A 27,464-nucleotide genomic window follows, 5' to 3' on the forward strand; every position below is an offset into this window, starting at 1 on the left:
ATTGTGGGCATTCTGTTAAAAATTGTAATTGCTCTAGCTGTCGTTATATGAAAGGTGTTTTGTGAACTGTATAGCAGAATTATTTATTAATAAAAGCATGACCACATTATTTATGTGACTTTAACTTGTAACTTTCCTTGTGACACAGGGTATAATATTCAAACAGTGTCCAACACTTTTAAACAAAACATTTTTATCAAGTGCTTGACAAAGCGGGCAGTGCCCACAAAACATTGAACAGATGCTACTACCACACATGTAGATTGTTGACTGTTTACTTTGATTTATTGAGTTGAGTGTTATTTATGTGTTTGGTGGCATTAGTTATGTGTACAGTATGGCAGCATTGTATATGTACACTGTATGGTGACATTATTTATTCACGTTACAATGGGGGTGGTGATTCTGTCTGTCAGGTGCATATGTATATATCTGTATGTCTGTGCATGCTGCATATGCATTAATATAGTGGTGAATACTCCTTTGACAAAATAATGCATGTATCCCGCAGCCTTAGCTCATTTCTCTGACCTACTCAGATTGCTTTGCACAGTATCATCTCCTATTGTGGTCTAGGGAGTGTTCCTAGAAATCAGGAAAGTTCACAGTCTATAAGTTTCAGATCTGTCCAGCGCCACCTTCTCAGTTATGTCATTTGCAGCTGCATATGTATAGGCGAACTGTGAACATTCACATCAATGTCTCTAAATTACATATCTGTTTAACAGATGCATTGTGACTAATATGAAGGCGGACGCACCAGTATCAAATTGCTTAGGCAACAAAAGGTCAGGAGCTTTTATTCCTGGGTGAGATGTTTAACAATAAAACAGATGCTTTTTCCAGTCTTGGGAACGCCTGTTCATTTAATAGTTATGGGTATTAAGTCTAGCAAAGTGCAAAAGTTTAGTAACAGCTTATAGCAAACGATCAATAATTATGTCTGACCAGGAGTGTACGAAGACAGGAGAACAAACAAATATGAGGCATGCTGTATGTATGTATCATTTGTAAGCCACACTGTCCATAATATAGTGTCAACCTCAGGTTCCCTACAATACTGCCAGCCATAGTGCCCCAAAATAATGGCAGCAAGAGGATACATAGAACAATGATAATCTCCGTGCCACTGCAAGAATATCTGCACTGTTATACCTACAACAGGACCAACAGTATCCCTTAGACCAGTGGTTCCCAATTTTATTACCATGGGGGAACACCTAAAAATTGTTTTTACTTTTGGGGAAGTCCTGTCAATCCTACCCCCAAAGAAGCTTGATGCTGAGGAAGGTCAAAAATTCTAGACGTCTTGTCTGGCTCTGTGTTCTGGATGAGATGTGTTGACTGCTTTGCCAAGCAACTTGGGCAGGCTGAAATCAGCTTCTATGTTCTGGGGAACCACTGAACAGGTTCCAATGAACCCCAGAGTTACAGGAAACCCTGGTTGGGAGACATTGCCTTTCACAGCTACCATGCAAAATTATCAGCCATAGTGCCCCTAATATTATATTGCTAGTGTTCCGTTCCAATTATCTTCTTTACACATATTGATATACTCATATATTTTTGGGTGGAAGCATTCCTTAATCTAAAGAGAAAATCAAGTGAAAGGGCAAACTGCACAATATTTTGCCTTTGTGACATTTTCTGGGCAGCTCGTAAGAAAAAAAACTGCCGTCACAAAACCTGGAGCCCCAAAACAAAATCATATTGACCCTCCCCTAGTGGTTTGTGCCCTAAATTGGCTGCATTAACCCTTCCAATCTACACCCACCCTCAGCTGGTCAACCATACCCCACCCTATCTATGATTAGCAGCCATACATTCTTTGTAGAGACACAAATCACGAGAGAGAAGATGGAGGGAAGCAAACTCTACTCTACAAGCTCTTTTTAGAATTGCCAGGGAGCTACGTTTATTTGGCAGGTACCCCAAAAACTAGATTAATACAGAAGGAACATGGCACTTCCCTTGTCTACAGTGTTCAGCAATGCTCAGGTGATAATGTAGACTGTGGCATGCACGTTTGATATTAAACTTACTGTATGATGAGACAGGTAAGGTTCTGTTCACACTAACGGAAATAACAGGAGGCCATGACTTTTATGAAGGATCTGTTTCGATTTGGACCTATTGACTCATAATCGGTTTGTCAGGTTTCCATTTTAGTCTAAAGGAAAGAATAGACTAAGCTATACTTGGAAAAAAAAAAAAAGCAACTGAACCTGATGGAACAGACCCTAATGAGAACAGAGCCTAGAGGGTGGGAAGAAGCGAATAAGGGTGCTAGGTACATTTGTGGGGAAGATTTTGTCTTGCCTCAATCACCGGCTGTGTTCCTGCTGCATCTCTGCAACAGACCCTTATCAGCCTATTAACGCTCAGTGGTTCGCCATCTGATTAATATGGCTAGGGCTTGTATCCCTGTCCGGTGGAGACAAACTTCCCCTCCTTTCGTTTTTTTGTGGTTTAACAAAATACAGGAGATTATGAGAATTGAGGATCTTACCACCTCTCTCAGAGGCATCATGATAAATTCCTTACATCTTTGTATCCCTGGATTCGTTTCCAAAACGCCACTGAATTCAGATCTATTTCCTCCTAGTAGATCCAATGGTGATTATATGTTACATTCCATTTTTCTTTTCTCTGGCACTTCCTTTTCCTTTAGGAGACTGCCTTTCTTTCTCCTCTTCTTTCTCTTCTTTAGTCCATATACATGGTTATTCTAAGCATTGCATTACCTGTTAAATTTATTTTTGCTATGTGTAATCCTTTGCTGAGCCAAAAATTGTGCTGTTTATATTTCACATTAAAAATTACTTAAATTAAAGAATTAAAAAAAAAAAAGATGATGTAGTGGGTGTGCATGATGTCCTGTGGCAAACTACATATAAAACATTGTGGTATCCCAAGTTGTACCAAAAAGCTCTTATATATACACAATCGAGTCACATTATTATGACCAGCAGCTCATATCCAGAGTAACCGCCGTGTGCAGCACGGACAGCAGCTAGACGGGCTCGGAGTGACTCTATAAGATGCTGGTAGGTTGTCTCCAGTATCTGTGGCCGTGCTGACTGCAGAGCATCCAACATTTGCTGTTTGAGAAATACTGCCACCCTTGGCCCAAAAGCCAGTAATCATCCTTTTTAGCAACTCTGATAAATTGCCCCTTTTACCCATGGCAACAATGAGTGATATGTGTTTAGACAGCCTATCGCACACCTTATATACCCACCAAGCCAGCCCACGACACATCACTTCCTTCATGGGCTACGCACATACGACGTCGAAAGTAGGAAGTGGTCATAATAATGTGACTCAACTGTGTATGTATATATATATAGCGCTGGTGACTCCTAGTCACTGTAGCGGTGACCACAAAGATCACAAAGGGCACATAGCATGAATAACCTTTTGTATGCACCACTTTACTTTCTTAACAGAAAAATGCCAGAAATGAATCATGGTTTAAACTATAATATGGGAGCTTGCATCTTTATTCTGAACTAATCACTGAGAACTTCTAGTTATGTGGAAGGCAGATGGAGATGCCGTCTAAAGAGATTTTCTCATGCTCCACTTGGGACTCCCTTGCCAGATTTTCGGTCACTGGGACAAATACCAAGATGTATCAGACAGGACAGAACATATAAACATCCCAGCTAAGCTTCCTTCCTTCCATCAGAATATGGATTCTATTGCTAAGAGAAAGAATTAATCATTTCAACCGTGGGAAATTCTAAAATATGGGCACCGATCTGTTCATTTCCAGCCAGATAGGAGGACACCTTCAGGATCCGGATAATTGTCCTAGACTTTGAAAAGCATTGCAGATGTCACATGGGGTTTTCATAACAATAATCTATCTGGGGGACAATTACCTAATTTTACAAACTGCATATAAAATGTAAGCTTAAATTTTTTTCTCTTTTTTGGTATAAACTTCTGAACTGTGCAGCTGTGTCAACGAAAATGATATGTTGTGATGTCAAAAGCAATTTATTAATATTTTGCTTGTAAACTTGCATGCATGCTAACATGTTTAGACTCATCGAGTGCACTCTAAATGAACCAACGACCTTGGCTATTCCAAGGTGAACAAGGGTGCCAGAGTTTGATGACACATCTTTAGGCTATGGATAAACTTAAGAAGATTCCAAGAAAGGCTACATAAAAAGAACGATGTAAACTATCCCATGGAAAAAATTAAAAGAATTGAATTTAAACAGTTTACAGGAGAGAACAGATCAGATACTTCACAGCAAATTCTGTGTGCTTCTGTAATGATGGGGGTAAGGAGACAGACAAGTGAGCCCTAATCTACCCGCCACTCAGTCCCTGCCTACTTGCAACGACCCGCCCTAGGCGACGGGGTACAACTGGGCGACGGTCCCTACGCTCAATAATTGCACGACAGACAAACAGACAAGGGTACACAGAAGCAAGGGAAAAGGGGCAGTTGCCCACGGCAACACCGTGAGCAATAAGAGTGGTGAACGAGCCGAGTCAAACCAGGAGTGTACGAGGTACCAAACGCAGAGCACTAGAGTAGTGAACAAGCCGAGTCAAACCAGGAGTGTACGAGGTACCAAACGCAGAGCAGGAGAGTAGTCAGTAAGCCAGGGTCAATATGAAGCAGGGTCAAATGGTTCAAGAAGCTGCAGCAAGGCCAGGAAACAAAACGAGAAGAATCACAAGCAAGGAGGAACAGGAAAGGCAGGTATAAATAGACAGAGGGCGGGAGCTAGCTCCGTCTGGCCAGGCTGTGATAGGCTCTCCCACTCCTAAGCCTGCCATCCTGAGTGGTGGAAGATGGAGTCAGTCTCACAGACATAGAAGCAGGTGCAGACTGATTACCTATGGGAGTGGATACAGAAGCTGTGCCTGGCAGATCCTTAACAGCTTCATTGAATGTACACTAGGTTCACAATATAATTCACATTCTATCTAATGGGTAGTTGTCCCAAAATTGCAAAAACAATCTTACGTTTTGACGCAGTCGGTGTTCTAGGCAATGTCCTGAGAATGCAGACATGACACCCCTGCCTTTCAAAAAGCCTCCTCCCCCGAGTGGCGTGAGAAAATAAAGCATCAGGTGGTTGCTATCACATCTTCAAGGCCGATGATAAGATTAATTGCATAGCATGGCCACTGCAAATATCTAAGTGAAAGACCAAGCAGCAATTCAGTGCATGGTGAAGAGGTTCAGTAGTTCAGACCAAGTACCAGAAAGGGGAAGAAAAGCCTTCTTTACTGTAAGGCTACATTCAGTGCGTCGGCAACCTCGGACGTGAAAAACGAAAGTTTTTCACGTCCGACGTGCACCCGTGCTGGACGCGTTGTCATGGAGGCCCCCATAGACTAGAGTCTATGGAGGAATCCATGGCACGCAGTAAAATAGGACATATCCTATCCCCTCGGGTCCTTCAATACCAAGTAAAGCCATCGATCACATCACAGGGATTTCCTGTGATGGATGCGATCAAAGGGGAGACCCCCTTCTCATTAGTGCTTTGAATGCCGGGATCAGCTTTGACGGCGGAGAGAAGAGATAAGTATATCTCCTCTTTGCAAATTCCCATCATTTTTAGGTCACTAGGAGAATTTTTCCCATGTACCGTAGAAAAATTAGCAGATACGCCATGAGACATAAGTCCCTTCTTTACATAATTAATGTGCTCATTGATGTGGGTTTTCCATTTTCTGCCTGTCCACTCCACATAATGAAAATCACTTTTACACGTTGTGGAAATGCTGCAGATTGTCCATCCAGATTTCTGTACAAATTACTGTGAAAGTAGCCTAAACATAGATAGCCCATGCACCTCGGATTATTCTGTTGTATTAATGCATGACTGTGGTTGGATTCCCTATAGCTTTGCATAGTTTGATTTCAGACAGATTGCTAAACCAAGATTCTCTACTGTAGTATATTGCCAATTCATGAGCCTCAACTGGCTGTCCAACATTGGTATTCTTTTACATATAGTTTATGTACTGTTTTACCTTGTTTGTAAAACCTCAATATCGGCTGTAAAAATAAAGGTACTACTGGTTCCTGATTTTAGTGGCTTCTATTTAACCACTTAATGACCAGACCTGAATGGGCACGACCAGCTCAATTTATTTGTTTTTGCCTTTCTACATTTTAGCAGCAATATTTATTTTTTAATTGACATGGCCATATGAGGCTTAGTTTTTTGCGGGATAAATTTTTATTTGTTTTCGACACAGTTTGGGGGTAAAAATAATTTACTCTGTCATTTATATAATTTGTGTTTTGATGTGAATATAGATTTTTCAGCATTTTATTTTTTACACTGTTCTGGTTTTACACAAAATAACCTGGTAAATTAATTTCTTAGGTTATTACGGTGGTGTGCATTCCTAGTATGTGTAGGTTTTTTATGTTTAGTATTCACAATAAAATTTATTTTATACTAAATAATCATATTAGAATAATAATTTTTTAATTAATTTATATTTAATCTTTTTTTTTAAAATCTCCTACTATGATAAGGTCACCAGGAAAGCCGGTAACACAACTGTAGGGGGGAGTCCCCTTTGATCATGCGGCGGTCACGGACCATGGCGATCAAAGGGTTAAAAGCCCGGGATCAGAGGTTCCTCCGTTTCCGGCCATACCTAGGAGTCGTCGCTAAGAACAGGAGCTGTTAGTAATAGATCCTGCTTAAAGAAAGAGTGCTCAGTGGAGAGCTCCTTATCCTGTTCTACAGCCTCGCCAAAAAACGATGCTATAGACTAAGGACCTTCAACGCCCGCCGACAAAAGTGGGTGGTCATTGAAGGGTTAAATAATTTTAATGGACAAAACAAAAAACAAAGGGCTTTTAGGTCTTTATGGCCTCTACACGAAAGCCATAGAATAGGGAAAGCTTGCAATGTAGTTTCCACTTACACATTAAATATAGTACATTTACATTTTTCGGCTTTTTTAAAACAAATGTAAATTGCATCCTCATTTACCGTAATTTACAAACACATTAATCTTTCTGTTCGTTCTTCCATTACATTTATTCTTAAACGCCCTTTAATTTTCTGCACTTACTGATATCTCAGCTTCTCGCTTTCTGAATTCTATAAACCATTACAACTTGCCTCCAGTCAATCAAGGTTTAAGGTTGTTGAAGACTTTCTACACCTTCATATGGATTATACAGGCAATGCAGACGTTATGCAGTATTCACTATGACAGTATGGATGTACCTGTTCATGACATGTCCGTAAAGGTACACAGTGCTTATCACGGCTGCCATGATAAATGTGATTACTTCCCTCCTAGTTTTGTAAAACAAGTGCAATTTATAGGCTATGTAAATTTTCGAAGGTTTTTTTTTAAATTAAATTAATGTTTTTGTGTTTTTAAGCACTTTTTTAATTGACTTTGATGAAAAAATGTTTTTACTTTTTGCAATACAACTGAGATGTCATCGATATTAGCTGGATCCTGTGTGCCAGAGACACGCAGGACGCGCTCCCAGCCAAGCCGTCAGTTCAGCTCAAATAACGGAATCGGCTGAGAGAGAACGATAGAGCTTCTATGTATACAAAATACATAAAAGCTGTTTCGGAAAAAGTTAACTTTAATAAAAGTCAATTTAAAAAGTGCTTAAAAACACAATAAACATTGAATTTAAAAAAATCCATTAAATAGAACTTATGTACCTGCTAATCATTATTCTTGCTCTTCCTCAATTTGTGTTGGGTCCTATAAAAAGACCTGTTTTTCACAGCCTAGTACATCATATAGGCACCTGCAAATAGTCTAGCTGCTTACAATGTGGTGGTATCAGTATTTCATTGTTCACTTTTAAAAGACAGTACATTGTGACATGCGCTTGTCTACCAGAGAAAATAAGTATGATGAACATCAAGTTAGTTCAGTTGTTTCCATAACGCCCTAGACTTTAAAGAGGCACTGTCACCAGATTATAAGTGCCCTATTTCCTACATAATGTGATTGGCGCTGTAATGTAGATACATATTGAGCAAGTTATGCACAATTTTAGATTTATGCTAATTAGTTTCTTAATAGATAACTGGGCGTGTTTTTACTTTTTTACCAACTGGGCATTGTAAAGACAAGTGTATGACGCTGACCAATCAGCATCATACACTTCCCTCCATTCATTTTTAGCAGTACTCGCAACGCAGTGTGATCTCGCGAGATCACGCTGTGCAGTCACATACTCCGACATTAACTTTACCGAAGTATATTTACCGAACTATTTACCGAAGTATATTAACTTTACCTCCAGCCAGGACGCGATGTCTATTCATTGGGGACTTGCTCACACAGCACAGCGTGATATCGCGAGATCACGCTGTGATGTCCTTCACAGAAACTTTACCAAAGTGTCGGGAGTGTGAATAGACATTGCGTCCCGGCTGGAGGTGATGTCTATTGACTCTGAAGATACTTCGGTAAAGTTAATGTGGGAGTATGTAACTGCACAGCGTGATCTCGCGAGATCACACTGTGTTGCGAGTACTGCTAAAAATGAATGGAGGGAAGTGTATGACGCTGATTGGTCAGCGTCATACACTTCTCTTTACAACGCCCAGTTGGTAAAAAAGTAAAAACACGCCCAGTTGTCTATTAAGAAACGAATAAACATAAATCTAAAATTGTGCATAACTTGTTATCTACATTACAGCGCCGATCGGATTATGTAGAAGATAGGGCACTTTTAATCTGGTGACAGAGCCTCTTTAATGGAGGGAAACACTTGTCCCTTCAATCTTCTTCCGGTTGCGGCAGCTGCCTAACCTGGTGCATCGAGGGTCATGGGATCCCTGTACTCCTAATAGGACACCCCACAGTTCAGGACCTGACCTATCAGACATTCATGGTAGATACCATAAATGTCTAAAATGGGTAATCCCCTTTAATATAAGTCCTGAACGGTGGAGGTTTAGTTTAATCTCTATCTGTGCACTTACTGGATCTCATTGAACCCAAACACAGTTGAAAGGTTGTCCATATGCAAAAAAAGGAAACCAACAGATCACCTAAAATCTATTTGTTGATGCTGCAGATATAAATCCACTGTTCTACAAGAGTTATTAATGGGGAGGCTCACATAAAACAAATATATTTCAACTCACTCAGTGTTCAAAAGAGTAGAACTTTTTGGCAGGCTTTTTCTCATCTTGGATCCCAGCCTCAGAACAGAGAGATAACATTTCTATCACTATTAGCATTAGCTTTTGGCCCATAGGAAGTTCTCTCCCTCAGTTTTCTTTTCACACACAACTGCAAAGTATAAGAACGGAAGATACCGGGGTCAGGATCCGGCAAGCATTGCCAGACAACATTACCAGCTGCAAAAAGAAAATGAAAAAATTAACTGATTCATAACTGGATAAACTAAAGTATGACGCAAAATGAAGATTTGAAGAACGATCCTGGTAACGGAAGAAGTGAAAGGGTAACACTCACAGCTGCAGGTCTGAAAAGAAGGACTGCTGATTCTTCATTTATGACTGACTCATTCATATCCTCTGCACAAAAGAGACGGCAATGAGGAAGTCTTTAAACATACTGTGCAGCTAACCAACACTATTAAATGGGAACATTCATTAATGAACTATTCTTAGATGTATAAGGAAGTGTAGTACAGATCTATTTCACATATTCAGCTTTTTCAGCACAGAACGTCCCATATTATACGTTGTTCTTATTTTACGGTTTTAATCCATACTTCCGTAAAATGTGACGAAATAAGGTCACAAAGAGTTCTTTAAACTGTACAGTTTTATCTGAAAACGACAATAGCACTTTATACTTAGAAAATATATGAACCCCTTTCAAACACAATGGAGCCAATTTTGTAGAGAGTCAATCAGTAGGTTTTTGGTGGGAAAATGAGTACCTGGAGATAACCCACGCAAAGTCAGGGAGAATTAACAAACCCAGGACATCGGTGCTACAAGGTAACAGTGCTTACCACTGAGCCAACGTGCTGCCCATCATGGACATGGAGAAAGGAGAGAGCTTTGGGTGGATGTAGAATCCGTCAGTCACAAAGAGGGTGCTCGAAAAACATATAAAAACTGAATGTGTAAAATAACATAACACTAGGTGTGCTTCAACCCGCTTATATACACTGTAAAATGTCATATCCTTGAACACCTTCATTGGAAACATCATTGTTTATCTATATCCATCTTGTACATGTGTATGAGATACATACCTGGTACATAATTCCTTGTATTTAAACAGTAAACCCCTCCCTGCAGCCAAGGTCTCCAAGGTCAGGACTTGGTGGTGATTCTTGGTTGGTCCATTTAGTTCAATACTAAAATTCATCTATTTATTTCTTATATACCTGCGGATCATGAAATATATTCCTCTCTCTGTTTATAGTTTTATCATTTTAACACAAATTTGAAGCTCTTGAAAGAATAACCCACATATTTTTGACACATTTTGGATTTTAATAAGACTGTATTTAAGTTGTATGTTATGTATTAAACCAATTAAAAAGATCAAAAACTTAATGTCAAACAATATAAAAATTACCCATTGCGCTTAATAATGGTTTATATATCCCTCTTAGGGTATGTGCACACACAATAATTACGTCCGTAATTGACGGACGTATTTCGGCCGCAAGTAGTGGACCGAACACAGTGCAGGGAGCCGGGCTCCTAGTATCATACTTATGTACGACACTAGGAGTCCCTGCCTCTCCGTGGAACTGCTGTCCCGTACTGAAAACATGATTACAGTACGCGACAGTTGTCCTGCAGAGAGGCAGGGACTCCTAGCATCGTACATAACTATGATGCTAGGAGCCCAGCTCCCTGCACTGTGTTCGGTCCGGTACTTGCGGCCGAAATACGTCCGTCAATTACGGACGTAATTAGTGTGTGTGCACATACCCTTAGGGTATGTGCACACGTAGTGACCAAAAACGTCTGAAAATCCAGAGCTGTTTTCAAGGGAAAACAGACCCTGCTTTTCAGACGTTTTTTGACCAACTCGCATTTTTCGCGGCGTTTTTTGTGCCGTTTTCGCTGCGTTTTTTACGTCCGTTTTTGGGGCTGTTTTCATTGGAGTCTATGAGAAAACAGCTCCAAAAACGTCCAAAGAAGTGTCCTGCACTTCTTTTGACGAGGCTGTATTTTTACGCGTCGTCGTTTGACAGCTGTCAAACGACGACGCGTAAATAACAGGTCGTCTGCACAGTACGTCGGCAAACCCATTCAAATGAATGGGCAGATGTTTGCCGACGTATTGTAGCCCTATTTTCAGACGTAAAACGAGGCATAATACGCCTCGTTTACGTCTGAAAATAGGTCGTGTGAACACAGCCTCAGGGGTCTCTTCCTTCGACTTCTTCACTTTCAAAGGTTCTTCCTGCATTTTAAGTTGAAGTGCTTTATGTTTTGAGAATCCCAAAAAATAAATAGATTAATAATAAATAGTAAATTTTTGGGTTGAGCAGGCTCTGCATGCTTTTATCACAGTGGTATATATAGCCCTATTGAAATTAATTATACAGATCTGATTCTAGATGAAAACTTAATCAGTAAAACAGAACTTTGGCCATAACATGGTGCGCAATGCTATTCCGTTTCACCGAATTAAAAAGCAAACACCGAGTGCATGAGGCTGAAACTTTATAATTATTTATGCTTATGTTTAACTTTGAATACCATTTTTTAGTACATAAAAACCTGAATAACTTTGTAAATACTTGATCAAAAGGGCAAATGTTGTAAAAAGGTCAAACAAAAAAAAAAAAACATTTCCTACCGCATCTACAAAATTCCTTATGAAGCCGCTAAGTCTAGGTTCACATTCTTTTTACTGTATATCCCCTAAAATCCTCCCAATGCATAAGTCTAACCTGACCATAAACTTTCATTAGCCAAAAGTATGCCGAAAAAGTGTCCCTTTTGCCAGACATTTGGCCAATCGACACTGGTATAACATTGCTTCAACTATATTGAAAAGTAATCCCATAGTTGACTAATTTTAATACAACCTAATAAGAAAAAAATGAAAAAACTATACAAAGTACATGTTTATTTTTATCTGTGTCAATGGCAAACATATGCTTTTGTATTGGAGCATATTTTCAGCAGAATGTTTCAAACGAAAGTAATGCCCAAATGAAGTTAGCTTAACTTTTCGTAGAGTTATAAGTTGACTACCACAACATTTACAGTTGGCGACTGGTCTGGAAGTAGCAATTCCTTAATGGATTCTAGAATTGCCTGAGATTATAAATAAAGCTTTGGTTTTTTTTCCCAAAAAAAGTGCCGCTCTTTTTCATATGCTGTGTCTGGTACTGCAGCTCCATCCCACTCCCTTGAATTTGGCTGAGCTGCAATACCAGTCACAGACCATTGACAACCTTGGCAATGAAAAATCTAATCTCATACAACCCCTTTAATTGTAAATGCAAATTGTGTACTTTCCTAAAAAGATTAGGAGTGTGGGTTCTAATGGCTAGTGCGCACGGTTTTCGTGGTGTTTTTCGGCTGCGGCCATTGAGACGCTTTCTCTGCCTCTTATTGATTTCAATGGGAGAGTGAGACGGAACCGCTAGAAGGAAGAGCATGTCGCTTTTTTTTCCCACAAGCGACTAAAATCGCGTGCGGGAAAAAAACGGCTCCTGGGTCCTTGGCGCTGATTCGAACACGGTTTCCGGGTCAAAATCAGAGCAAAAAAGCTCCATGTGAACAGGGCCTATGTCTGAACACTTTGCTGAATTTCTTCCTCAAGTAGGTAAGTATGATATTTGTATATGACCTCAAGATCCTAGGCATTCACATCTGCACGAATAAAGTGTCCCTAGAAATTAGCAAGTACATAAATATGCTCAAGCACCTAAAAAGTTTATCCCATGTGGATCCTCTTATTATACTGTATATATTTGGTAAGTCTTTATTTGAAGAAAATGTTTCTTTTTCCCCAATCTTATTGTAACGTACTGTAAGATGCTTCAAGTTTCTTCGAGGTAAAAAAAGAAAAACATCTCAGGAAGTGAGTACATCTGGAACAATTCTGTATATGTTGTGAAGAAAATGTATAAACAGGCTCTTCTCTGTGGGGAAAACAGATGGATTTTTTTCCCCTCTCCAAAACTTGGAAACCAAATGGCTTTAATGAGAAGCAAATATTTTTTGTCCTGTTCCTGCAAGTAGCCTCTTAGCCATAGCAAAAACTGACAATTCAGATATACAGCCTGCTCGTGCTGTATATTACACTCTTATAATGCACCAGGGGCGTAACTAGGAAAGACTGGGCCCCATAGCAAACTTTTGACTGGGGCCCCCCCTCCCCTGGGTGTCACACAACCCCCCCCCCCCTTGTAGATAGTGCCTTTTTTACAGCCCCCCCTGTAGCTAACGCCATACAGCCCCCCCCCCTCTGTAGATAGCGCCATACAGCCCCCCTGTAAATAACGCCATACAGCCCCCCCTGTAGGGAACGCCATACAGCCCCCCCTGTAGGGAACGCCATACAGACCCCACCCCTGTAGAGAACTCCATACAGCTCCCCCCCCCCCGTAGGGAACGCCATACAGCTCCCCCCCTGTAGGGAACGCCATACAGCCACCCCCCTATAGGGAACGCCATACAGCGTCCCTCCCCCTGTAGGGAACGCCATACAGCGTCCCCCCTCCCAACAAAAATGCGACCTACAGTATGTCCTACAAAATACATGTATCCCCTCTCCACAGGATCTCCACAGGATAGGGGATACATGTGTGATCGCTGGCAGCGATAGGGAGAACGGGGGACTGAAAGTCCCCTGAACTTCTCCATGACAAACCTCGGACTTCCGGCGTCTGCGCAGCTCAATAACAATGAAAGGAGCGCTGGTCACGCATGGGCACAAGCACGACCGGCGCTCCATTCATTTCTACGGAGCTGCCGACACAGACCCCGGAAGTCCGAGGTTTGTGATGGAGAACTTCAGGGGACTTTCAGTCCCCCGTTCTCCCTATCGCTGCTACCGATCACACATGTATCCCCTGTCCTGTGGAGATCCTGTGGAGAGGGGGGGGGGGATACATGTCTTTTGCTCTGTTTTGCGCCTTCAGGACCAGACACCGTTTAGCCATTTTTAGCACGTGTTTGTTAAATGGCTATAACTTTTTTATTTGTTGGGCTAACGACGTGATTTTTACGACGTTTTTTCCGTAGATCTTGATGGGCATGTGTCTTTTTTCAGCCGTACTAACTATGTAACTATGTAACTATGTAACCATGCAGGTTTCATTTTTTATCGTTTTTATACACACCTTTTTTGCTATTTTAGAATTTTTATTCATAAAGTTTGAAAATAATAGTAAAAAAATAAGCTTTTTTACATTTCAGCTATTTTTTTTTGGGTAATAACATAGTTTTACCCTAAAATAGACGTTTTATTTGTGACCGTCATTGTCTACCGTAAATTGTAATATATTACATGTCTATATTAGGGTAATTGGGTCAGCGCTAGCGTTACAACAATGATTGGCGGGGGGGGAACGTTTTTTTTTTGGGGTGGGTATTTTATGTATATTTATTATTTACATTTTTTTTGCACTTTACTATTTTTTCATTACTATGGTCTGTTCCTCAAAGGTCAAAGAAGACCTTTGGGGAACTTTATATATTTTTTTTCTCTCTTTTACACCATGTTTTTCCACTGTAACTGGAGCTGCACAGCAGCCCCAGTTACAGGGGTAATCAGCCCTCTCATAGTGACGATTGTCACTAATAGGGCTGTGCTGGGTCTAGTAAGACCCAGCAGCAGCCTGCCACTAACGGCACCCGGCGATCATGTGACCAGTCACATGATCACCGGGAGGAATAGAGACAGCGACGCTGCTGCTGTCTCTATTCCTGTACACAGCGCGCATTCAGCGCTGTGTACAAGTGATCAGAGAAGACAGAAGCAGCGAAAGCTGCTTCTATCCTCTCCTCAGGGTCCCCGGCAGTCACTGACAGCCGGAGACCCGACATTCAGCTGCCCGATCGCGCGGGCAGCAAGTTAAAACCCGAGCCGTAGAAAGTCTATGGCTCGGGTTTTAAGGACCCTGACCGCTGGCCATAAAAATACAGCCAGCGGTCGGGAACCAGTAAATGGCAGAGCGGGGAAATACCTCCCTGCTCTGCCGTAGTGTTCAGTGGCGTCCCGCTGTAGCAGCCATAGCGGCTGCTAGCGGAGCCTCCGGCCATGGTGGGGGCCCGTGCCGGCGGACGACACGGGCCCCCTCATGCCGCGGGCCCCGTAGCAGCCGCTACTGCTGCTACGGCGGTAGTTACGCCACTGTAATGCACGTCAAAAACACACTTCCATTTATCTGTAGATAGACACCTCCTCTAGCAACCAGGGGAATGTCTGCTCCAGTAAGGAGGGGAAAGGGAGCATAGGAAAGGCTAAACAGGTCATGGTAGTGGGAGACTCTATTATTAGGGGAACAGATGGGGAAATCTGTCACAAAGACCGCGAATGCCGAACAGCTTGCTGTCTACCGAGAGCTCAGGTTCGACATATCGCGAATCGGGTTGACAGATTATTGGGAGGGTCTGGTGATGACCCAGTGATCATAGTGCACATTGGCACAAATTACAAAGTTAGAGGGAGGCGAAAGGTCCTAAAACAAGATTTCAGGGACTTGGGTAACAAGCTCAGGGCAAGGACCTCAAATGTAGTATTTTCAGAAATACTGCCTGTACCACGTGCCACACTGGAGAGACAGCGGGAGATTAGGGATGTGAATAAGTGGCTAAAGAATTGATGTAGGAAAGAGGGGTTTGGGTTCTTAGAGAACTGGGCTGACTTTTCTGTTGGCTACAGACTCTACTTTAGGGATAGATTGCACCTGAATGGGGAGGGTGCAGCTGTGTTGGGGGAAAAGATGGCGAGAAGGTTGGAGGGAATGTGGAGGGCAATTACTGTATAAGAGCGGGGGCGTAGCTAGTGAGCCAGGGCTGAGAAATGGAACTGGGGGTGGAAGAGAGGAATGGGTTAGAACAGTTAATAGGAATAAGAAGAAAAGTGGTACGGATAAACACATAAAGTGCATGTATACTAATGCCAGAAGCCTCACTAACAAGATAGAGTAATTATAATTGGTAATGCTGGAAGAGAATTGTGACATAGTTGGGATAAGTGAGACATGGCTGGATGATCGCTATGACTGGGCTGTTAATTTGCAGGGTTATAGTCTGTTTAGAAATGATTGAACTAATAAGAAAGGGAGAGGGGTTTGTTTATATGTGAAATCCTGCCTAAAACCCATCCTGCGTGATGATATCTATGAGGGAAATTATCATGTGGAGTCCCTATGGGTAGAAATAAGGGGCGGGAGCAAGAATGATAAAAGACCGATAGGGGTTTGTTATATGTCTCCAAGTATAATGGAAGAAGCAGAAAATCAACTGATAAAGCAAATAGATGAGGCAGCAAATCCTAATGAAGTCATTATTATGGGGGACTTTAACTAATCTGATATAAACTGTGAAAAAGGTTTTTGACAATAATTAAGGACAATTACCTTTCACAACTGGTGCAAGATCCAAGAAGAGGGGCCTACTAGATTCCAGGATTCCAAAAGTACAGGTTGGAGGTCACCTAGGTAATAGTGACCACAACATAATATGTTTTCATGTAGCCTTTAAAATGATGTTTGGTAAAGTATCTACAAAAACACCAAACTTCAGAAAGGACAATTTTCACAGGCTAAGGGATGACCTTAAGGGCGTAAACTGGGGCAATGTCCTCAGAAGTAAAAATACAGAAACTAAATGGGACATTTTTAAAAGCCTCTTAATTAGGTCCTGTGAAAAATATATACCTTATGGGAATAAAAAGCTAGAAACAGGATGAAACCTATGTGGTTAAATAAAACATTTAGGGGGGCAATAAATGCTAAAAAGGAAAGCGTTCAAACTACTAAAGCAAGACGGAAGTGACATGGAATTAAATAATTATAAAGAAAAAAATAAGTTGTGTAAAAGACAAATAAAGGCAGCAAAGACTGAAACAGAGAGACTTGTTGCCAAAGAAAGTAGAAATAACCCAAAAATATTTTTCAAATACATAAATAATAAGAAACTGAAAACCGAAAGTGTTGGTCCTATCAAAAATAATCTGGGTGTAATGGTGGAGGAGGAAGAGGAAAAGTCCAATCTATTGAACACCTCTTTCTCTACTGTATTTACACATGAAAATCCAATGTCAGACGACATAATTAGGGATAAAGTAAATTCTCCAATAAATGTCACCTGCTTAACCCAGCAAAAAGTGCTGCGTCGCCTTAAAAGCATTAAAATAGACAAATCACCGGGTCCGGATGGTATACAACCCCCGCGTTCTGCAGGAATTAAGTACCGTAATAGACTGACCCTTATTTCTGCTGTTTAAGGATTCTATCATGACTGAGTCTGTTCTACAGGACTGGCACATAGCAAATGTCGTGCCAATATTTAAAAAGGGGTCAAAAAGTGAGCCCGGAAACTGTAGACCTGTAAGTTTAACCTCCATTGTGGGTAAAATATTTGAGGGTTTTCTAAGAGATGCTATTCTGGAGTATCTCAATGCAAATATACTGTTAACCCACATCAGCATGGGTTTATGAGGAATCGGTCCTATCCAACCAATCTGATCAGCTTCTATGAGGAGGTAAGTGTAGCGTCCATGGTCACGGGCCGTCGGATTTACTCACCTCCCGATGCCCTCAGCCATGGATCCGTGAGCGCTGGTCCCCATCTCCTTCCTAGGAGACGCCAGCGCTCACTTCCGCTCCGTTCTGCTGCGTCCCGTAGGGCCAGCGCGCGCACATCAGGAAATCATCATCATCAACGGCCCATGATTTCCTGGTCTATAAGAGGGCCCCACCCCTTCTGATCCTTGCCTGAGCGTTGTTAGTTTTCCCAGTCTGTCTTGCAAATGGTCCCTTAGTGTTTCCCGTTCCAGTTGTTACCCGTGCCCTGTTACCTGTTCCTGTATCCGGTGCTGTTTTGTTCCTGTGCCTATTAGTGTCGGAGTCGAGTCACATCCTGTGTCATCTGCCATGTCCGGAGGAATTCGCACAACCTGCGGCATCTGTGTCATCCGCCACGTTCTGTGTCTTCTGCCACGTCAGAAGGAATTCACCACGTCTGGCGCAACCTGCGGCATCTGTGACATCCGCCACGTTTGGCGATACCTGCTGCACCCATCTCCATCAGTGCCAGAGCTGCGGCCACTGTCTGGACTATCCAGGTACCCTTGTGCGGGACTTTGTATTCTGGGGTTCCTGTTGTTTGGCCAGCTGCCTCCCTGCTACGGCGGTGTGGCCTAGTGAGTCCACTAACCCGCTTTGTGACAGTAACTTCTAGACTGGACCTGGGTAAGGCTGTGGACTGGGGGAAAATGTGTAATTGGGTCAACAACTGGCTCGGTGATAGAAAACAGAGGGTGGTTATTGACGGTACATCCTCAGAGTGGGTTGCAGCTACCAGTGGGGTTCCACAGGAACCAGTATTGGGCCCTCTTCTATATAATATGTTTATAAATGACCTTGTAGAGGGTTTACAGAGTATAATTTCAGTAATTGCAGATGATACTAAGCTCTGTAAAGTAATCAACACAGAGGAGGATAATGTAATGTAATACTACAGAGGGATTTAGGGGAAGCTGGAGGTTTGGGCAGAGAAATGGCAAATTAAGTTTAATGTGGATAAATGTAAGGTTACACACTTAGGCCGAGGAAACAGATTTTACAATTATGCATTAAATGGTAAAACACTGGATAAAACTACCACTGAAAAAGATTTGGAGATATTGGTGGACAGTACATTTACCTTTAGTAACCAGTGCCAGGCAGCTGCTGCCAAGGCAAATAAAATCATGGAGGCAAATAAAGTCATGGGATGTATCAAAAGAGGCATAGATGCTCGTGACAAGAACATAGTTTTGCCTCTATACAAATCACTAGTCAGACCACATATGGAATATTGTGCACAATTTTGGGCACCTGTGTATAAGAAGGGCATGGCTGAACTAGAAGGGGTGCAAAGAAGGGCAACCAAGGGAATTAAGGGAATGGGAAGATTGCAGTACCAAGAAAGGTTATCAAACTTGGGGCTATTCAGTTTACAAAAAAGACGGCTTAGGGACGATCTACTGTAGTTACAATGAACAAATATATGACACAACAGTACAGAGATCTTTTTAATGATCTTTTTAAACCTAGACCTGTAACAAGGACATTGGGGCATCATCTACGTCTAGAGGAAAACAGGTTCCACCACCATCACAGATGGGTATTCTTTACTGTGAGAGCAGTGAGACTATGGTTGATTCTTTGAACAGGTTCAAGAAGGGCCTTGATGCCTTTCTTTAAAAATATAATATTACAGGTTATGAGTACGAGATTCTGGAGATGGGATGTTGATCCAGGGATTTATTCTGATTTCCATATTTGGAGTCAGGGAGGAAATTTTAACCTAATGAGGCAATTGGCATCAACCTCATGGGAGCTTTGCCTTCCTCTGGATTAACACAGTAGGATTATGGATTGGACCTTTGACTTTTTTCAACCTTATCAACTATGCAATTATGTGTGTAAATAATACTGTATATAGGAAGTTACATGTGAACTACTGGAGGAAATGTGGAAGAAGTGCACACTGCGGCACTAGAAGCCATTTGAGGGCTTTGTGGCTGTGCGGTTTGTGTAGTTCTTGCGGCGCGCACTGTGTAGTGGAATTTGTGAATGGCACTATATAGGGGATACTGTGGCTGCCTATTTCTGTGACAACTGTTAGTGGCACTGGCTGATATTGTGGCTGGCATTCTTTGACATTTGTACGGGGGAATAGTGACTGACACTGTATAGGGGACTTTGGAAACGCTGAGCCTGGCTCCTTGTATCATAGACATCTCAGCTGCTGTACAACCTTGTTTTAAAGGGATTTGGCCCTTTAAAACAAGGGATTTGGCAGTATTATATTCAGGGAGCACAGAGTGTTGCTGCTTTATATTCAGGGGCACAGTGTGTGGCTGTATTATATTCAGGGGCACATTGTGTTGCTGAAGATAATTTCAGGTATTAAGGTGAACACTTTCAGCAAGTGAGTCCATCCATCAGCAAAAAATTAGTTCTTAATGATGTCAGCAAAAAAATTCAAGGGCGCAATTGTTGGCTGATTTCTCTTCTGTCCTCATGCTTACACGGTGCAATAGGCGTTAAGGGCCCTGTGGAATCTGTAATTCTGCAGAACTGGCGCTGAACTATCAACCTACTTGGTGTTCAGTTCGCAATATTTGTAGCAAGTGTCCAGACCATCTGCAATGGAACTCCACCATAATATACAATCCTGTTTGGGTTTTACACTCTCATACCCATATAAGTTAAGAAAAGAGAACAAAAAATGATGATAAACTCACATAGAGAGGAGCCAAGATTTTTTTTATATTTTCCAGACACACCTTTTTACTACAGCTGAAGGTCATACTTTGTGTTTCTTATTACTAACGTAAGGTGACTTTAGGACATTGTTGTGCGTGCCTCGCACTTTATTAAGATTATTAATATCATGATATGTTGACATAGAGAATAATACAATGGCAATGTGTTGTTGATTGTGTTCGGGAATAAATAAATACAATGCAGCAATGCAGAAACTCTCTCTCCCGGGATGCATATTCTGGCACGGCAATGAGAACTACAACATAAGGAAGGAATTTCTGTCTCTCCCAATTGGTTGCTGTACAGAGGTTATACAAGAACAAATTAATCCCTGGGATTCTTGCAATTCTGCTTTTGACTTTTTATGGCCTATGCTAGAGCTCCCTTGTGAAAATTAGTTCCATTAATTGAGTTTTTTCAAATTCTTTTGGTGGTTAACTTTATTCTGAATTCCACTGGTTGCATTAACTCCTAATATGTTGTAGACCACTATTTCGGCTATCGTGACTTGATTGGATGTTCATTAAATAGCTAATTAGTTATATGGGAGCAGCGCAGCAGAAATAACTCATTTAGGATTTTTTTTACTTGATCTGTCTTTAAGCTATGCCACTTTAAATGAGGGGGTTCTGCTTTAATCTTCTGACATGTCATAGAGAAAAATGATGGAGGTCTACAAAATATTTGTAAAATTGGTGGTTGTCTTAAAAGACCTCGCTATGCTCAGTAAAGCACTCAAACTTGTTTAGCCACTGGTCCGATATTCCCATAAAAATGTCTGTCTGACACAACACAGAATATGGGTGTATATATAGTGTCTATGGCTCGGTAATATCAAACTGTACAAACTCCATGTTCCTGTCAGGGAATGTTGGGAGTTGTAGTTTCACTACAGCTGGAGTGCCGAAGGTTGCTGTCCCCTGGTCTAGGATATGATTGGCAATATATAAGGCCAGGATTGGACTTGTATTTCAACTAGACATTGGACACCCTTCAATAGACGTAAACGAAAAGGGCCACGCAACATTTGCGCCACTTCCTTGGTCCTCATTGCCTGTGTTATTTTGCACCAAAGCTGCACCCAAATTCATGGTCTATGCCTCCTGTAGTTGCAGAAGAATTGATGGCATGAAAAGTGCCAGGTGCTTCTTATAGATGTGCTGGTTGTGCAACTAAAGTTATCGTTTAGAGCAGGTATAAACCAAAATAGTGAATAGTAAATTTTTTGACCCTGTAAAAAACAGTTTAACCCGTTAGTGACCGGCCCATAGTGTTTCTACGTCGGTCACTAACGGGCCTTATTCCGATGCCATAGACTTTTTACGTCGCGGCATTGGAATAAGTAAACAGAGCAGGGAGCTGTTAAATCTCCCTGCTCTCAGCTGCCAGAGGTAGCTGGGGGCGTCCCTGCTCGACCGGGTGAGATCGATATAAGTATCGATCTCACCCGTTTAAACCCTCAGATGCGGTGCTCAATAGCGTGCACCGCATCTGAGTGGTTTTGGAGAGAGGGAGGGAGCTCCCTCTCATCCAACTGACAACCGGCGATAAGTTCGCCGGGTGGGTGGCAGGAGCGCGGCTGGGCAGAAAAAAAACGGTGAATCGGGCCGGAACACTGCTTTATTCTCAGGATCGGTGTCGGAGCAGCAGTCGGACCGCCACCGATCAGAAAGTGATGGCATATCCTAGCTTTATGCCATCACTTTCTGTGATGGAAATAACCCTGTCAGTTGACCAACACATTTTACTCGAGTCCACCATAAATATGCTGAGTCTGCCATGTTTATTTCAACGGAGAGAGAGGAATTAGCCGCTGCCAGACCCCTCTATAGATATTCCTAATTTATTTTAATCAATTCATTTGATGGTACCAAGAAAAGCAAATAATTATATATCTCCCATTAAAACTATAACAAAAAACCTACGATGGCAGATTTATAAGACAGCCAATTTGCCAACAGTTTTGAGAATGGGTCCTGTGTGTGTCTGACACACAGGATCCACCTAATATCGATCTCATCTAAATTATGAATCAAGATGTGATCAATATTAGTGGATCCTGTGTGTTAGACACACACAGGACCCACTCTCAGCCGAGCCGTCAGATCAGCTTAACTAACGGAATCGGCTGATAGACAACGATACAGCTTCTATGTAAGATTTTTTTTTTATCAAAGTCAATTAGAAAAGTGGTTAAAAACACAAAATACACTAATTTAATTTAAAAAAAAATCCATTCAAAGTCGTACATAGCCTTAAAGTCCGCATTTAGGCTGTATATTTCTACTACAATATTTTTAGGTCAAGAAACCATTGATTGAAGATTGAATTTTATGTTCTTTTTACATGTATATTGCCCTCGAGCGACACCTGCAGGTATAAAACTGATAATGCAACTAAAAAAAAAATTCATTTGTGGCTTTCTTTTTATGGAACCTGTCACCAGTGTTTTAACCATCAAAGTGCTGGCATGGCACTGTAGGACTTTAAAACTCTATTCCATCTATGCCGTATTAAAATCCTTAGGTGGCCTTGCAGAATATTTAGATCCTATGCCCTAAACAGAGTAGTGAAAGTTACAATGCATGCTAACAGGAAAAAAATATATATTTTTATTTTTATTTTGTTTGAATGGGAAAAAAAATATCGTGGTAATCGCTGGCAGTATTTTTTATAATGTTTTGTTAATATTTTTTAACCATAGTTTTTATTTAAAGAGACAGGTAATAATTCATAAAAAAAAAAAAAATAATGTACCGTTACCCACATGAAAAGTTAATCTGAAGCAGATTTTATTCTATACGACCGTCGTCGTGGGAGACGAGTGGCCTTACATCATTGTCCCTGACCTTCTCTTCTCAAATTAGTTCTGACATCAAAGTGCATATTCTGGCACACTTCCGATCTCTTTCCTGCCATTTTAAGCAACACAACAGTTCCCGTTAACTAAGTAAATCACTGCAGAAGAAACGTATTTATTTAACCTGTGACAAGTACTTGATAAATTATATCTGTTGTTCTAATGCTTCTCAGGGCACATAACCTGCTTTATGTAGAGTTTGGCGCAGTAATACCTAAAATTCCATGTATATGTTTATTAACAAACAACATGCGCTTCTATGGGAAAGAATGCTGAACACGCCACGGACGTACTTTCCCACTATTAATCTCTTCCCTTGTACCGAGGCCCCCGCTTCTTCTATTGATACATTACAGAGAAGCTCAGTTACGTCCAGACGTGGCAAAAAGAAATCACGAAATCCACAGCGAACACATTAAAAAATATATTTGTGAATCGCTTAAATAGCAATTCCAAAATATATTACTGTCAGACATGCTCCCTTCACAAGCAGAGTGGCCCTGATAACACCAGGGATATGGAGAATCTCAAATTGCCCATGAACCCAGATGTAACATGGATATCTAACTTTACTGACAAGCTCTATTGTGTAATAAATATTACAAAACTGATCAGATCAAGGCCAAGTCTCCCTCTCTATGGCTCTTCTGGCTTTTTCCGAGCACCAACATGGATGGACATTACAGTCAATAGCTGAGCATGAAGCCATCCGAAAAAAGCCAAGTGGAGCTGCCCGGAGCCTGTCCTAGTCAGGGCCGGTGTCAGCACCCGTCGAATGCAGGCAAGTGCCGGGGCCCACTACCCTCGGGGGGCCCACCCGGCCGCCGGGTGCTGACGCTGCCATCATGCCTCTCCTCATGGCTGCCGTCCTGGCTTCCCCAGGGAGTCCAGGGGCGGGCTGGATGCCCACCGGGCCGGTCCTCCAGTAAACTTTTAGGGCTGTTCTCCATATTTATTTCCCTACCCTCCAACCGCCGCGCTATTCCTTTAAAATCCCTTATCTAGCAGACGTGCGGTGATAGGCACGTATGCTAGAAGACGCCCCTCCTCTCTCCTGACGCTGCCCGCAGTGCCAGAGTGGAGCAGGAGCGCCAGAGGGAAGACACCGAGGAGAGGAAGCCAGGCTGAGACTGAGGTGAGCGCTGTCTTAAAACAACTGAGCGCCGCTCACTGCACTCAGCCACCTGCCCCTTATTAACTTAAAAAAGTAATCGCCGGCCGACGCTAGGGATTGGGGGGGCGGTTTGGCTGTTTGCAAGGGGGGGGTTTTGGCTGTTAGCATGCGGGGAATTTGGCTGTTAGGAAGGGGGGATTTTGGCTGTTAGCAGGGGGGGATTTTGGCTGTTAGCAGGGGGGGATTTTGGCTATTAGCAAGGGGGGTTTCGACTGTTAGCAAGGGGGGGATTTTAACTGTTTGCAGAGGGGATTTTGGCTTTTTGCAAGGGGGGGATTTTGGCTGTTTGCAAGCGGGGGTCTACGCATCTCGCTGACAGCAAAAGGCTCAATGGGCGGATTATATGTAAGGGGCCAATTGGGGGGCTCACTCGGCCGCCGGGTGCTTCCTTATGCTGCTGTCACGCCTCCTCCAGGAGCGGAATTTCCGGCCAGAGCGTTGCCGACGCTCTTGCTGGGGATTCCGCTCCTGGAAGAGCCCCTGACATCACTGTCCATATATGGACTGTGACGTCAAGTGCTCCTCTGGGACCGAAACCCCCAGCCAGAGCGTTCGGCAACGCTCTGGCCGGGGATTCCACTATTAGAGGGAGCCCAATGGCACTATCTACAGGGAGGGATGTGTGTGCCACTATTTACAAGGAGGTGTGCATGGCTTTATCTACAGGGCGCAGTGTGTGGTAATATCTACAGGGAGCAGTATGTGGTAATATCTACAGGGACCAGTGAGTGGCATTATCTACAGGGAGCAGTGTGTGGTAATATCTACAGGGAAGAGTGCTTTTTCCACATAGGGTTCGTGGACCCACTGGGCCGTACCGCCTTGGGGGTATGGCAGCTGGCGAACAGGGCTGTAGCGCCCATGGCCGCGGGCCGTCGGGTTCACTCACCTCCCGACGCCCGCAGCCATGGATCTGTGAGCGCTGGCCTCCGTCTCCCTCCTAGGAGATGCCAGCGCTCACTTCCGCTCCGTCCGGCTGGGTCCCGTAGGGTGCGCGCGCACGCTCGCGCCCGCTCTTAAAGGGCCAGCGCGCGCACATGAAAACAATGTTCATTAACCCACATGATTTCCTGCCCTATAAGAATGCCCCAGCCTTTCTGATCCTTGCCTGAGCGTTGTTAGTCTTTCCCAGTCTGTCTCGCCAATGGTCCCTTAGTGTCTCCCGTTCCAGCTGTTACCCGTGCCCTGTTACCGTTCCTGTATTCCGCATTGTTCCTGTGCCTACCTGTGTTCAAGTGCCATCTGCCACGTCAAGTGCCATCTGCCACGTCAAGTGTCATCTGCCACGTCAAGTGCCATCTGCCACGTCAAGTGCCTTCTGCCACGTCAAGTGCCAACTGCCACGTCAAGTGTCTTCTGCCACGTCAAGTGCCATCTGCTCATCGGATACTGCCCGCCACGTCTGGCGCCACTTTCCGCACCTGCCTCCATCCGTGCTGAAGCCACAGCCACCGCCCGGACTATTTCAGGTACCTAAGCATTACTGTCTGCCATCTTACTTTCACATAGACTGTGACCTGGTCAGCTGCCTCCCCGCTACGGCGGAGCGGCCTAGTGGGTCCACAAACCCAGTGTCCGTGACAGTACGCTCAGGCCATGGAACCCGCTGGCCAGCCCAAGACCCCACTACAGAAGATTCAGACAGAGATGCAAGACCTACGCACTCGTCAGGATCAACTCCTTGAGGCGGTGAATTCTATTCTGGTCCGCCTGGATCTACTCGCTGTTCCATCCCCGGTTCTTCCTCCAGAGGCTGTTGCCGTGCCACTGCCTGTTGCTCCCCCTGTTTGTTCCGGATCCTCAGTTCCTCTGCCTCTTCCTCCACGCTACGACGGTGACCCCAGAGCATGCAGAGGATTTCTTAATCAATGCACGGTGCATTTTAGGCTACGGCCTCATCTCTTCCCCTCCGAGGAGGCTAAAGTAGCGTTCATTATCTCCCTCCTCGCTGGCAAAGCCCTCGCATGGGCGAACCCAATCTTGGAGCAACAGGGACCTGTATCCTCGGACCTAGCCTTGTTCCTGCAGTCCTTTCGTGCCGTGTTCGAGGAGCCGGGTCGAACATCCTCTGCCGCAGCCACTCTGTTGACCCTCAAGCAAGAAGGCTCCACAGTAGGGGAGTATGCGATCTCCTTCCGTACCCTAGCAGCCGAGCTGGCATGGAACAATGAGGCACTGGTGGCGACCTTCTGGCAGGGACTGTCCTCTCACATCAAGGACGAACTGGCAGCCCGCGACCTTCCTTCTACCTTGGATGCCCTCATCCTGTTAGCCACCCGGGTTGATATGAGAATCCGGGAGCGCTCTCTAGAGGTTCGTCAGGAGAGCCGGGCCCACAGACCAGCACCCCCTGCCCAGAGACCACTATTGCCCACTCCTAGTGCGCTACCTGAGGAACCCATGCAGGTAGACAGAGTCCGGTTATCTGAACAGGAGAAGCAGCGCAGACACTCCTCTGGACTGCATGTATTGCGGCCTCAAGGGTCATTTTGTGCGTCAATGCCCACAGAAACCGGGAAACTCCAGTACCTAGGGTTGGTTGGAGAGGCAACTCTAGGTGGAACGTCTCCAAACGTTAAAACCTCTTCCAAATTATCGATACCTGTGGCCATCGTCACCGGACAGACTTCACATCCTTCCTCCGCCTATCTCGACTCTGGAGCGGCTGCTAATTTTATCGACCAAGATCTAGTGGATCGGTTTCAACTACCCACAGTCCGTCTGGAGAGACCCCTGGCAGTTGCTTCTGTGAATGGTCTACCGCTGCCTGATCCAATCATGCTCATCACTGAGCCGGTGACATTACGGGTCGGAGCTCTTCACTCAGAACAGATCTCCTTCCTGGTACTACCCAAGGCTATCAATCCTATCCTGCTGGGTCGGCCATGGCTTCGTCTACACGCCCCGACACTCGACTGGAGTTCTGGAGAGGTTCTTCAATGGGGCTCCAGATGCCATAGCCATTGCCTGCCACAAGTCCGTCCTGTTGTGCCCCC

At 43.3% G+C, this 27,464-nt stretch overlaps 2 protein-coding genes across 2 annotated transcripts in view; one reads left to right on the forward strand and one right to left on the reverse strand.

The window, feature by feature from the left end:
* The window catches only part of LOC142658798 (immunoglobulin kappa light chain-like), a 45,493-nt gene extending 36,110 nt beyond the window's left edge, over window positions 1-9,383 (reverse strand). The window contains exon 1 of the mRNA XM_075834413.1: window positions 9,135-9,383. The gene's annotated coding sequence lies outside the window, so the exon portion shown is untranslated. The remainder of the gene's footprint in view (window positions 1-9,134) is intronic.
* Window positions 9,384-24,379: 14,996 nt separating this feature from the next.
* The window catches only part of TMLHE (trimethyllysine hydroxylase, epsilon), a 35,380-nt gene continuing 32,295 nt past the window's right edge, over window positions 24,380-27,464 (forward strand). Inside the window, exon 1 of the mRNA XM_075836001.1 lies at window positions 24,380-24,429. The gene's annotated coding sequence lies outside the window, so the exon portion shown is untranslated. The remainder of the gene's footprint in view (window positions 24,430-27,464) is intronic.

Source organism: Rhinoderma darwinii, chromosome 8 (genome assembly GCF_050947455.1).
Source record: "Rhinoderma darwinii isolate aRhiDar2 chromosome 8, aRhiDar2.hap1, whole genome shotgun sequence".
Lineage (NCBI taxonomy): Eukaryota > Metazoa > Chordata > Amphibia > Anura > Rhinodermatidae > Rhinoderma > Rhinoderma darwinii.